Genomic DNA, 11,320 nt, shown 5'->3' with positions numbered 1-11,320 from the left:
CACACCAGATGCAATTAAGAGGCAACCAAAGGGCGGGATACAAGATAAGGGAAAGCAAAATAAAAACAAGGATTATGTTGTTACTCAGCCAAGGCACGCACATAAGCCAGGTAGAATATTTTTGTATAGTTTTAAATATATAATAAATAGCCCCTAGAGAGAAAAATGCCAAGGCACATGTCTAGTGGGTCTAGCAGTGCAGATGGGCCCTATGGAGGTGTATGAAGAGGAGGAGGGTGATGGCTCGGTGAACCAGTTCAGGCAAGGCGCTAGTGGCACTAAAGCAATCAAAAATGAACACAAACAGAGCAAAGCAACTTGCCAACTGTTGAAAAGTCCGAGTCTCTGGGTCTCCATTTTCTCTGCAAAAAATTATGATTGCTAGTACTGAAGCTCCTGCTGAGGGCAGGGCCCACTATGCTAGGAACTGTACAGATACACAGTCCCTGCTCCATCGAGCTACCATCGAAACACAAGGTGTGGGGGAGGAAGGACTATTATCCCCACTTTAAAGGTGGGCAACTGAGGCACAGAGATATTAAATGACTTGCCCAAGGATGTTTGTGGCTCAGCTGGAAACTGAATCCCTATTTCCCAAGTCCCAGACCAGCTCCTTAGTCACAAGATCATCCCTCTCAATACACCAAACTATAGCTATCCAATACATTTGTAAATCCAATCTGTAATAAACCCAGGGCTCTCTAAGTAGCATTACCTCAGGAATCATGTCTTTACTCTCTTGTTCTTATGTCATGTTATTTATTTATGTTGTGTGTGCGCCATAATCCTCTGGTAGGGTTGGTGCAAAGATCCGCCAGTAAGGCAAATGTATTTACATACCGTCCATATAACGCCCACCCCAAGAGACTGAAGGGAGCTTAGACAAGCTTGCAGAGACGCTTCTTTGTTTCTTTCTTCTCCTTTCTTTGTTTTGAAGTTCTAGAGTTCTCATTCAATCTCACCTTCTGCCTCTCAAAATAAATGTGAGCTACGGACCTGGTCCACTGTTCACTGACATCAATGGACAGCATCCCATTGACACCAATGGGCTTTCCACCAGGCCCTTCATAGTCTTCTACATGAAATGTGACATTGTACAAACAGGTATGTCTTCAGTGATGGTGTGAGATAACAAATGGCTGCTGGGGACCCCTAATGGCTGCAATGCAACATCTATTATCAACCAGTAAGCAACCAGCTTACTTTAAAAACAGATTCACCCAGAAACTTGTTCCTTTCCCACAAACCCCTACTATTTTATTTGCAAAGAGTGAAGCTGAATGCAGGTCAAGTGGAACTTTATTAACCCTGCGGATGGCTCTGTCCACATGGCTGAGTTGCTTCCAGCATAACTCTCCACATTACCTGTTCCACTGGCGTCTCTTCAATAACAGTCACTCCAGGGAACATGGGCCTTCTACGGCCAGTTCCACTGAGCACGATACACCTATATCCAAACCCTCAATACTGGATCAAGGGAATGGGATAGAAAGAGATAGATCCTGGAAATTCAGAGCTTGCACGATCAACAGGAGTGCTGGAGCTATTATTAGGACTGTTAAAGTATTTAACATTTGCTGCAAGTTCTTTGCAGCTAGTTATCCACACAAGAGTTCATCCATGGATTCTTAATGATTTGCTCAGACAGGGTACGTCTACACTACACACCCAGATCAGCGGGTAGCGATCGATCTATTGGGGATCGATTTATCGCGTGTAGTGTAGATGCGATAAATCGATCCCCGGTCGCTCTCCCGTCGACTGCTGAACTCCAGCAGTGCGAGAGGCGGAAGCAAAGTTGACGGGGGAGCTGCGGCCGTCGATCCAGAGCTGTGAGGATGCGAAGTAAGTGATTTTAATTCGATCTAAGATGCGTCAACTTCAGCTATGCTATTCTCGTAGCTGAAGTTGCATAACTTAAATCGATCCCCCCCGCTAGTGTAGACCAGGCCACAGGGAGGAGCAGTAGGAGCATCTTACTTTTGATCCACAGGAGGAGAATTTGACTCGGGTTGGCAGCCAGATCTAACAAATGTTTCTCTTCCGTGGCGCTCTTGATGGATGGTTCTGCAGTGGCACTTGCCAGAGCAGCAGCTGGTGCTAGCAAAGCGTGAGGGATACATGCATCTGATTCTGAGCCGGTGTGGATGCATTTCAGCTTAAACAGCTCCTTTGGAACAACCATTAATGACAAAGTCTAGCAGAATATTATTGTTTAATAATGAGCTGCCTTGGGAGATTTAGATTTCTGACCACGTACATAAAAGGGCAGGGATTTCTTTGGTCAGAGGGAAGCTCTGCTGACAGTTATTTAGACCCAAGCTCAAAATACACAAGGCCCAGACCCTCCAAGAATTTTAGGCACCTAACTCCCATTCACTCCAATGGGAGTTAGGCACTAAATCCCTGGATGATCTGAGCCGTGATCTTTTCATAATTATACATGCATCATCTGCTTCCAATATTTTAAACCAAATGTACATAGGGCATGATTTTGCCCTTGCATATAATTGTTGAGTGTATTTTACAACCCTTCCATGCCTAAGACACTCCCAAATCATACAATCAGTCTTCTTTGTTAAAGCTCACAATCACTGTTCCCACTAATATTGTGTCTGCAGCTACTAGTGGGTGAAAAATAGCAGGCCAACTTGAGGATCTGCAGAAAATTAGGGAATCTGGGTTAGATCCTCAACTGGTTTGGCATTGCTCCACTGAAGTCAGAAGAGCTATGCCATCTATGTAAATTTATACCAGCTAAGGATCTGACTGATAATTCCTAAAATGAGCTTTACGAAATGTTCTCTCCATGTATGGTCCAAGGGAGGAGAAAGATGAAACAATAACATCTCCATTTTCTAGTAGGCAAAGTAATGCACCCAGAATATCTTCCTGAAATCAATAAACCAACATCAATGCAGGCTGTGAAGCCTCAGACCTCAGCAGCTGCTCTTCAGTTAACAACTTTTGTGCAATCACGAATGCCTCCCACTGAACAGTCATTCTGGGTGAAAAAAGTTGATGAATCATGATCTGCTTCTCACAATGGCCCATCGTATGTTATTGACTTGGGTTCACGGTTCACTTGTCTAAAGCAGTTGCAACATTCAGCTATAAATGTCAAGAGTTGTAAAATTATGTTGCAGAATGTTCAGTTTATAACATTTATAAGTCAATTTTTGGAGTTATGCCAACAAATGTTAAAGTTTTGCTGAAATGGTTGAAAAATGAAAAGAACTGCAGAATTTGGGGGATTTTATATTATTTTCATTATAAATAAATCATACGTTAAAGTCACTTTCAGCACATTATTTTAGATTTATTTGAAGCTTCAGGTTTGAGAATGGAGATAAATCTAAAAGGCTGGGTTACAGTCAATTGAGATGTGGACAATTTTAGTATATGAGCAGTGTTCATATATTTCAACGTCTTGCAATTTATGTGGTTTACAATGTTACAAGCGATATGCAGGAGTATAATCTATTGCTTAGAGCCATCGGGATTCAGAACTTCTGCGTTCAGTTTCTGATTCTCCACAGACTTTAGTTGTGGCCTGTTGCAAGTCACTTAAGCCTTCCAGGCTACATGCTATTACCTGTCACAGTAAGGACATCTGACTGGAAGACCAGAATGAATTATAAAATGAAAAGGGAATGCTGAATTAGATTGTAAAAGGTCTCGGCATTGTGTGACACTTCTTTTCTGATGCTACCCAATTTTGTTTTAATATTACTGTCCAAAATGCTCTAGTTCTTATTTATCTTCCTACAAAAAAAGAGAAATGACAGCCCTAAAAACATTAGGGCTATTTATAGTCCCACAAAGAATCAGAGCCTTAATACTGGGGGACAAACTCAAAGAATTATTTAGCATATATTTTTTTCCCTTTTCACAAAGTCTGACAGTCATAATTCATCAAATCTTAAATAGCGAATATCCACTGCCTGCTCTTTAGCTCTTTAGTTCTTAAAGCCTCTATGCACTCAGGTAAATAACTTGCTCCATTGTTTTGTTATTGGAATACATGAAAAACATAACTTTTAATCTCTTTAGAAAACCCTTTGTCACATAGGTCTGCAGTAGCATGTGCTTTTCTGCAAAAATAATAACTTAGCACAAATGCTGCTTTTCACCTGTAGACCTCCAAGCATTTCACAATGGTGGATAAAGTAATATATTATACCATTTTATAGATGGGGAGGCTGAGGTGCAGAGAACTCAGTGCCCTGAATTTCAGAGGTGATGAGTACCCACTGCTCGTATTGACTGCATTTGGAATTGTTCAGTGTGATGGCCAGTGCTTGCTGGCAGCATCGCCTAGTGTTAGGGGATCAGATCTTTTGTTCCCACACCCCTATTCTTTCCCCCAGACCACCTTCACACCTGGTGTTGGTCTTTGTTATGCTGGGGGTAGAGTCGACCCTGTGATCAGGTCAGGTAATCCATTCAGCCCTATCTCCCCCCAGTGGGGCAGGGTGCCTGGGAAGATAGGGGTTCGGTATTGACCCCCACGAGTGCCAACCCCAGCCAGGGGTTTCAAAAGGTACTTATGCTTCCCTTCCTTCCCATCAGGGGAGAGTCTAAGGCTTGGTCTACACTAAACCCCCAAATCGAACTAAGGTACGCAACTTCAGCTACGTGAATAACGTAGCTGAAGTCGACGTACCTTAGTTCGAACTTACCGCCGTCCAGACCCAGCAGGCAGGCTCCCCCGTCGACTCCGCGTACTCCTCGCGGCGAGCAGGATTACCGGAGTCGACGGGGAGCACTTCTGAGTTCGATTTATCGCGTCCAGACAAGACGCGATAAATCGAACCCAGAAGTTCGATTGCCTGCCGCCGAACCAGCGCGTAAGTATAGACAAGCCCTATAATGTCAGGGGTTCCATGCCCTTCTTAATAGGGGGAAGGGGTTAGTAGGGGAGCCCAGGTCCTCCCAGTCCACTGGGCTCTGGCCCAGCACCCATGGCTGCCTCTGGTGGGCCACTAAATACCACTCACTCTGTTGTCCAAGTCTTGCAGTCTGTCCCAAAATAGCAACAGAAAAGAGTACTAACTGAACCTTCAGGCCATCTGGGCACAGGGCAGGCTCTTCTTCTCCAGGAGAAGGGTTCTGCAGCACCCTTCCTCAGGAGCTCTCAGGGCAGATCCTTCTCCCCACCTCATCAGCCCCCATCTGAGCTGTCTGTCTCCCTTTTACACTCCACCTCCAGCTGGTGCACAATCTGCAGGTATGGCTGAGCAGGGTCCTCTGGGCCAAAGTTGCTCTTTAACCCCTTTGGTTCTAGTGCAGGGTTTATAAACCCAGTAACATTCAGCATGTCTGAAGAAACACACTGAACCTCAATAGCCAGATTTGCCCAAAAGCTCAGCTCCCAGTTAGAGACCTACATGAAGAAGCCAGATTTTCGAAAGTGAGAACAGTCAGAGCTGTTGGCTGCCATGGGCTTTTGAAAATCTGCCCACTTCCTTTAGTTGCCTAAATGAGAACTGAGCGCTTGGGAAGAAAGTGGCCCCAAGAGTTTTGCCTAACGTCACACAACCAGGCAGTGGCAGGGTCAGAAACGGAATCCAAGTCACCTGACCTGCAGTCCAGTGACTGATCCATGTCATTCTATTGCTTCTTGCAGATGTCTGATTTCAGTACCCATCTGGTAGGCTGTCGGTTTCCTCCTGGTTTGAGCTCACTCGAAATTCACTTTGAAGAAGTCGTTAATTTGTTATATTGCTGTACAGCATGATAATTAATGGCATTGTCTCAAAGTCACAACACCCCTGAGGCATGTATTAATTGCCCACTAAAACATGAGTTTCACATATTTTCATGCTATAACAAATCATCTTGTGCCATCATCCATATAACCAGCTTTTGGCTGACAGTTTGAGCCCTACACATGGTGCTGCATTTGTGCTGTGCATCTAATTGCTGCTCTACTGTCACATGGTTACACAGCTAAATCTCGTAACAAGCTTTTCTCATGTTACATGAAAACTGATATTAACTGACCTGGATTTCAAAGCACACTATGGGACGGATGCCTGGCACAAGCCAGAAAGGAGTGAAGAATGATGGGAACCAGCTTATGCAAAAAGAGAATGCAAATTTATGAACAGAAATTAAAGAAGGGCAGAATATATTTTTTGAAAGACAGGTGCACACATTGCACAAAGTTCTAGGATGGTCTACTTGATGTGATTGGCATATAGTAAAATGTTCAGGATCTTGTCCTAAGGTACATGGTGCAGTGGGTGAGATATAGCACTGGGAATCAAGAAACCTGGGTTTCATTCCTGGTTTTGCCCCTGTCTGTGACCTTGGACAAGAGATGCCCTGAAAATCAGGCCCTAGGTTTTTCTGTGCCTCTGTCACAGATAGAATCATAGAAATGTAGGGCTGGAAGGGACCTCGAGAGGTCCGGCCCCCTGCTCTGAAGCAGGACCAAGTAAACCTAGACCAGGGGTCGGCAACCTTTCAGTAATGGTGTGCTGAGTCTTCATTTATTCACTCTAATTTAAGGTTTTGTGTGCCAGTAATACATTTTAACGTTTTTAGAAGGTCTCTTTCTATAAGTCTATAATATATAACTAAACTATTGTTGTATGTAAAGTAAACAAGGGTTTTCAAATGTTTAAGAAGCTTCATTTAAAATTATATTAAAATGCAGAGCCTCCCCCGACTGGTGGCCAGGATCCGGGCAGTGTGAGTGCCACTGAAAATCAGCTCGCGTGCCGCCTTTGGCACGCGTGCCATAGGTGCCTATCCCTGACCTAGGCCATCCCTGATGGGTATTTGTCCAACCTGTTCTTAGAAACCTCCAATGAAGATCCTAGCAAGCGCCCCCTCCTGACCACCCACTAGGATTTCTCTGAGGGGAATCCAAACCTCAGCTGCTCCGCATCCCCAGGGTGTTTCAAGCTCCTGGAGCCTCGGCAGGCTGCCGCACTGGTTCCTCCCTTGTCCTCGCTGGCATATTCCTTGAGCACTGAGCTCCTTCTCCGTCCAACTGCCCTAAACCTCCAGGACCAGCACTGACCCCTGAGATAACCCAGTTACTTAAAACACACCCCTTTCCCAGAATGCCACCCAAAAGGTGTGACGCTTCGGGGATAGTTTAACTTGCTCAGGGGGGTGCAGCAGGTGTGAAGCAGTCAACACATGCACACTTTGCACAGAGTCTAACACCTTTAAGATCTTTTATACTTAAGTATATAAACCAATAAATATCAAACTGAAATGTCCCTTTCTATCTCACCATTCCCTGGGGAGCCCTTAGGGGACCAGGAAGGCAGGCAAGGTGTCCTCTGCCTCATGCAGGCTGTTACATGATGGGTGATCTCTCCTCATAGACCGGAGAAAAAAAGCCTCCAATGACCAGACCAGCTTCTGCCCTTTTAAAACCTGCAATCCCCTCTGTCAGGTGACACTCTTGCTAACTTCCCCACATAAACACAGACCCCTGCCATGTGTCTTCATTGCCAAAACAATCTCACCCCTGATAAACCAGTTCTTCTGGGCAAGACCAGTCTTTTGTCTAGCGTGACTAGATTTCCAGTGATTGGGTACTTAGAATCAATTTCCCTCTACTGTTGTTCTTTTGCCACCAGCCTTTGGAATTTCAGCCCAATATGGAGACAAGCCATAGAGAAGGCAAAAAGCTGCACATTCAGAATGGAGTTCGCAGCCTGACATAGACACATGAAGTTCATAATCTCCCACAGGCTTCATAAATTATACAAACATAGTCCCCTTCCAAGTCATCATAGACTCACTTACACCCATCTGTTAAATGGGCATAACAAGGATGACTATTATTTAGTCCTAATAGGGGGCATCTCGCTCATTGACTAGCTGTTTTGCCTGAGTAAAGGCTGCACAATTTGGACTCTAGGCAGCAAGGTAATTCAAAATAGCATGGTGCTTTGCTAGCATTTCAGGAGAAAATTTTCACATGGATTCGCTGCTGCTCCTATGTGGCCAGTAGTCTTGGAAATAACAATAAATAGCAGTGACCTGATGTTTAACACAAAGCCAAACATTCTTTTCCTATAAAATGTGCTTTTATTTTGCTTATTTTATCTACCAAAGCTGAGGCACCTGCAACTGTTTGGGTTTTCTACTTTTTAAAAGTCCGGTGTCACTTTTTACCCAGGTAAGCAAGTGGTTTAGGGGTTGAAACTGATGATCTTCATGGTAGAGAGACAAGGTGGGTGAGGTAATATCTTTTATGTTTTTGAGCTACATAGAACTCTTCTTTTGGTCCCTGTATAGCTCGAAAACTTGCCTCTTTCCCCAATGGAAGTTTGTCCAATAAAAGATTCTCTCACCCACCTTGTCTTGCTAATGTCCTGGGACCAACATAACTACAACAACATTACAAACAGTTCTCCATAGTGAACAATGAGCCGGTAGGTGCTCAGAAGCACATTGCCCCGGAACATGAAGTGGGTCCAGCAGTTGCACCTTTGAAGGCAGGAGCTTTCAAGGAATAATAAATACTGGGCCAGGTGGAGTGCACGGAGCCATTTCTTTTACTGTCAGGGGATATAAGCTGCTTCGCTTTAGATAATGAAAATGCAATTTGTACAGTCTCCATTAAGAACTCATGCAGTGAATTTATAAGTGATAAGCTAACCCGATTTTCTGGCTGTTAAACCAGAAGTCTATCTGGAGGAAGTGGAAGTCAGGGAGGATACTGAGTTTTGCTTGAATTCTGGGCCTCTATGACAGATTGAACTTAAATTCTGTGGCAGAGAAACACGCTATTCTCTTGCATGTTGTTAGATGCTGGTATAATTTGCTTGTAGCAGGGGAATGTTAAATCCCAGGCCGATGAGCAATTAAGGCCGAGTGCTGAGGACCCTGAAAGTGCAGATTGACAGAGTGATTGGAAGTCATTAAAACAATTATAGATGAGTAATGATTACCACAGAGGTAGAGAGGAGAAGGTTTGATGACTTAGTGGGAGGAAGAGGGAGAACATTAAATGCCCAAATCTGCTACCCTTACTCCACCTCACTCCAAAGCCAGTCCCATTGATTTCGATGGGGCTAGTCATGGCCATAAGGCACTACTCAGGGTGAGTACGGGGTATCAGGAACTGCTTTGCAAGGGATGGGTTAGATCACATGGGCAGAGCTATTCACCCAACACAGGGCAGGAGGGTGTGAGTGGCCACTCACAAAGCAAACAGGGAGGCCCAGAGAATTGGAGAAGGGAGCGAGAGGAGGACTCACTGGGAAGTATCAGAGCTGGATGCAATAAAACCTGGAGGTTTAAACAAGGCAGGTCACAGAAAAAAAGGCAGAACCCAGTGAGTGAGCTTTTCTAGACTAAATTTTATCTGTACCACACAGAATTTTTCTGCCTCCCAAGTGAGGACCAAAGAGTTGCAATTTATCATGTTAAATTCTCTCTCTCTTTTTACTCTGACAACTTTTTATCTTAGGCACTTTGCGTTTTAAGCTCTCTTTGGCGGTAACTTCACTGTGATACCTTCTCAAAGGAAAAGCAACTTTGACTTCCAGTGACAGGCAGAGGAGGAGCAGAAGGTAAATGAGGTGGGGTGCTCAGTCCAGGCAACACACAATAGAGACATCCCATGCACTGGCAAAAGTCAAGAGGGATAGGGGAAAAGCCATTTGACTAGGGTGAGTAGAAGGAAGAGGGGACTTGAAATTGTGATCTCCTACAAAGCTTTCTTCATACTTCGGAGAATTTTCTCCAGGCAGAGATGAAGAGAAGGTCCTAGAAGGGAAATACTGAGGTATCTAGTTGTAAATTACTAAATTCAAGTCACCATTTAAGGCACACATCTTCTGTAATGACTTTGACTCTCCATCAAAGAAAGAATCTTAAAGACAAAATCCTCCTTCTAGATCCTGACAGCAGATTTCACCACCGATCAGCTCTCTCCAATACCCTTCATTACCTGGGACAAAACTTTAGTTCCCAAGTTACCTATCTTGAACGCAAATTTGGTGTCTGCTCTACTTTTTTAATGGAAAATTATTGACCTCAGAAACAAAGAATCCTGAAACTATTATTGATGAATGACATTAAGGGAATGAATCTCACTACACTTTACATTTCCTGTTCTATTTAGGAATATACCATGTTCCATCACTATAGTATCTGAGAGTGCTTGCGTACTGCTTCAATTTCACATGTCCCTCATTTTTGGATCTCTGGCACACACTGTGTCTCACTAATGAGGCCTTTGCTTGCCCTCACAACAAATCAGCCAGAGACCTCTTCTGAGTGTAATCACCAGTGCTTTTTATTTTCAGTGTCAGTTCCCACCACCTTCTATTTACAGTCTGCTCCAAGCCAGCAGGGATATACCACCTTTGGCTCCTCCTTTTCTTTTCTTTTCTTTTCTTTTCCCCCCTCACTTCCTTCCTGCCAGCCTTATATAGCCCCCTGGCTAATGAGGCCTGCAGGTGCTTCCCTTCTGGCAATTAGGCGTGGCATATTCAGCCAGCCCCAATTAATGCTTCTTAATTGGAGCTGGGCTAACAAGGGCCTGACTCAGGACCTCCTGGCCAGTACCCTGTTACAGTCCCCCAACAAGATAGTGGCAGGTTGAGAGGTATGCCTCTGATGTTCTCCTCTCCCTACAAACATGGCTGTACAGTAACATCAGTGAAAGGGCATGGCTTGAGGGTAGAATACGTAGTAAAGGTCTGCACTGCAGATAAATGGACCACTATATCCAGACTGAAAGCTGGATTTTGCCCAAACTAACCCAAGTTCAATATTGTGAATAGTCACATTAAAGGCAACACAATTTAAATAAACAAAATGTCAAGAAAATGAACTGCACTGAATAACTTACAATGTTTAAAAATTCAAAAAGTTTTCTTCCCTCCTTCAGTTTGGTCTGAAACTGACTTTTTTTTGTTTTTATGACCATGAAATAGAAAGAGAGAGAACAAATTCTGGGCAAATTCTATTGCCTTGAAAACTAGGCTAGTATCTCAGCAGGGTATAAATCACAGCCATTTCAACAGATTCCCTGGAAAAAGATTCATAAGTAGTTAGTTCCTGTGTTATTTTGCCCTAAAAAAAACTGTAATGACTTCTCACCTGCTCTTCTGCAAACGTACCTATTAACATTAATTCATTCTTGATTTGAATGACAAAATCCATATATAATGGGAACTTTAAAATCACTTAGCACAAACTTTGAGTGGTGAGGCAGGTACATCGTTTACTTGTTGGGCATGACTAATTTCCTTTTCAGCTAGAATCAATAACTCTTGCCTGCTTGTTAAAATATTAAAAGATGACAAATAATGGTTACAAATGCAACAGTTGGCCA

This window comes from Chrysemys picta, chromosome 14, assembly GCF_011386835.1.
Source record: "Chrysemys picta bellii isolate R12L10 chromosome 14, ASM1138683v2, whole genome shotgun sequence".
NCBI lineage: Eukaryota > Metazoa > Chordata > Testudines > Emydidae > Chrysemys > Chrysemys picta.
This window is presented reverse-complemented; position numbering follows the sequence as displayed.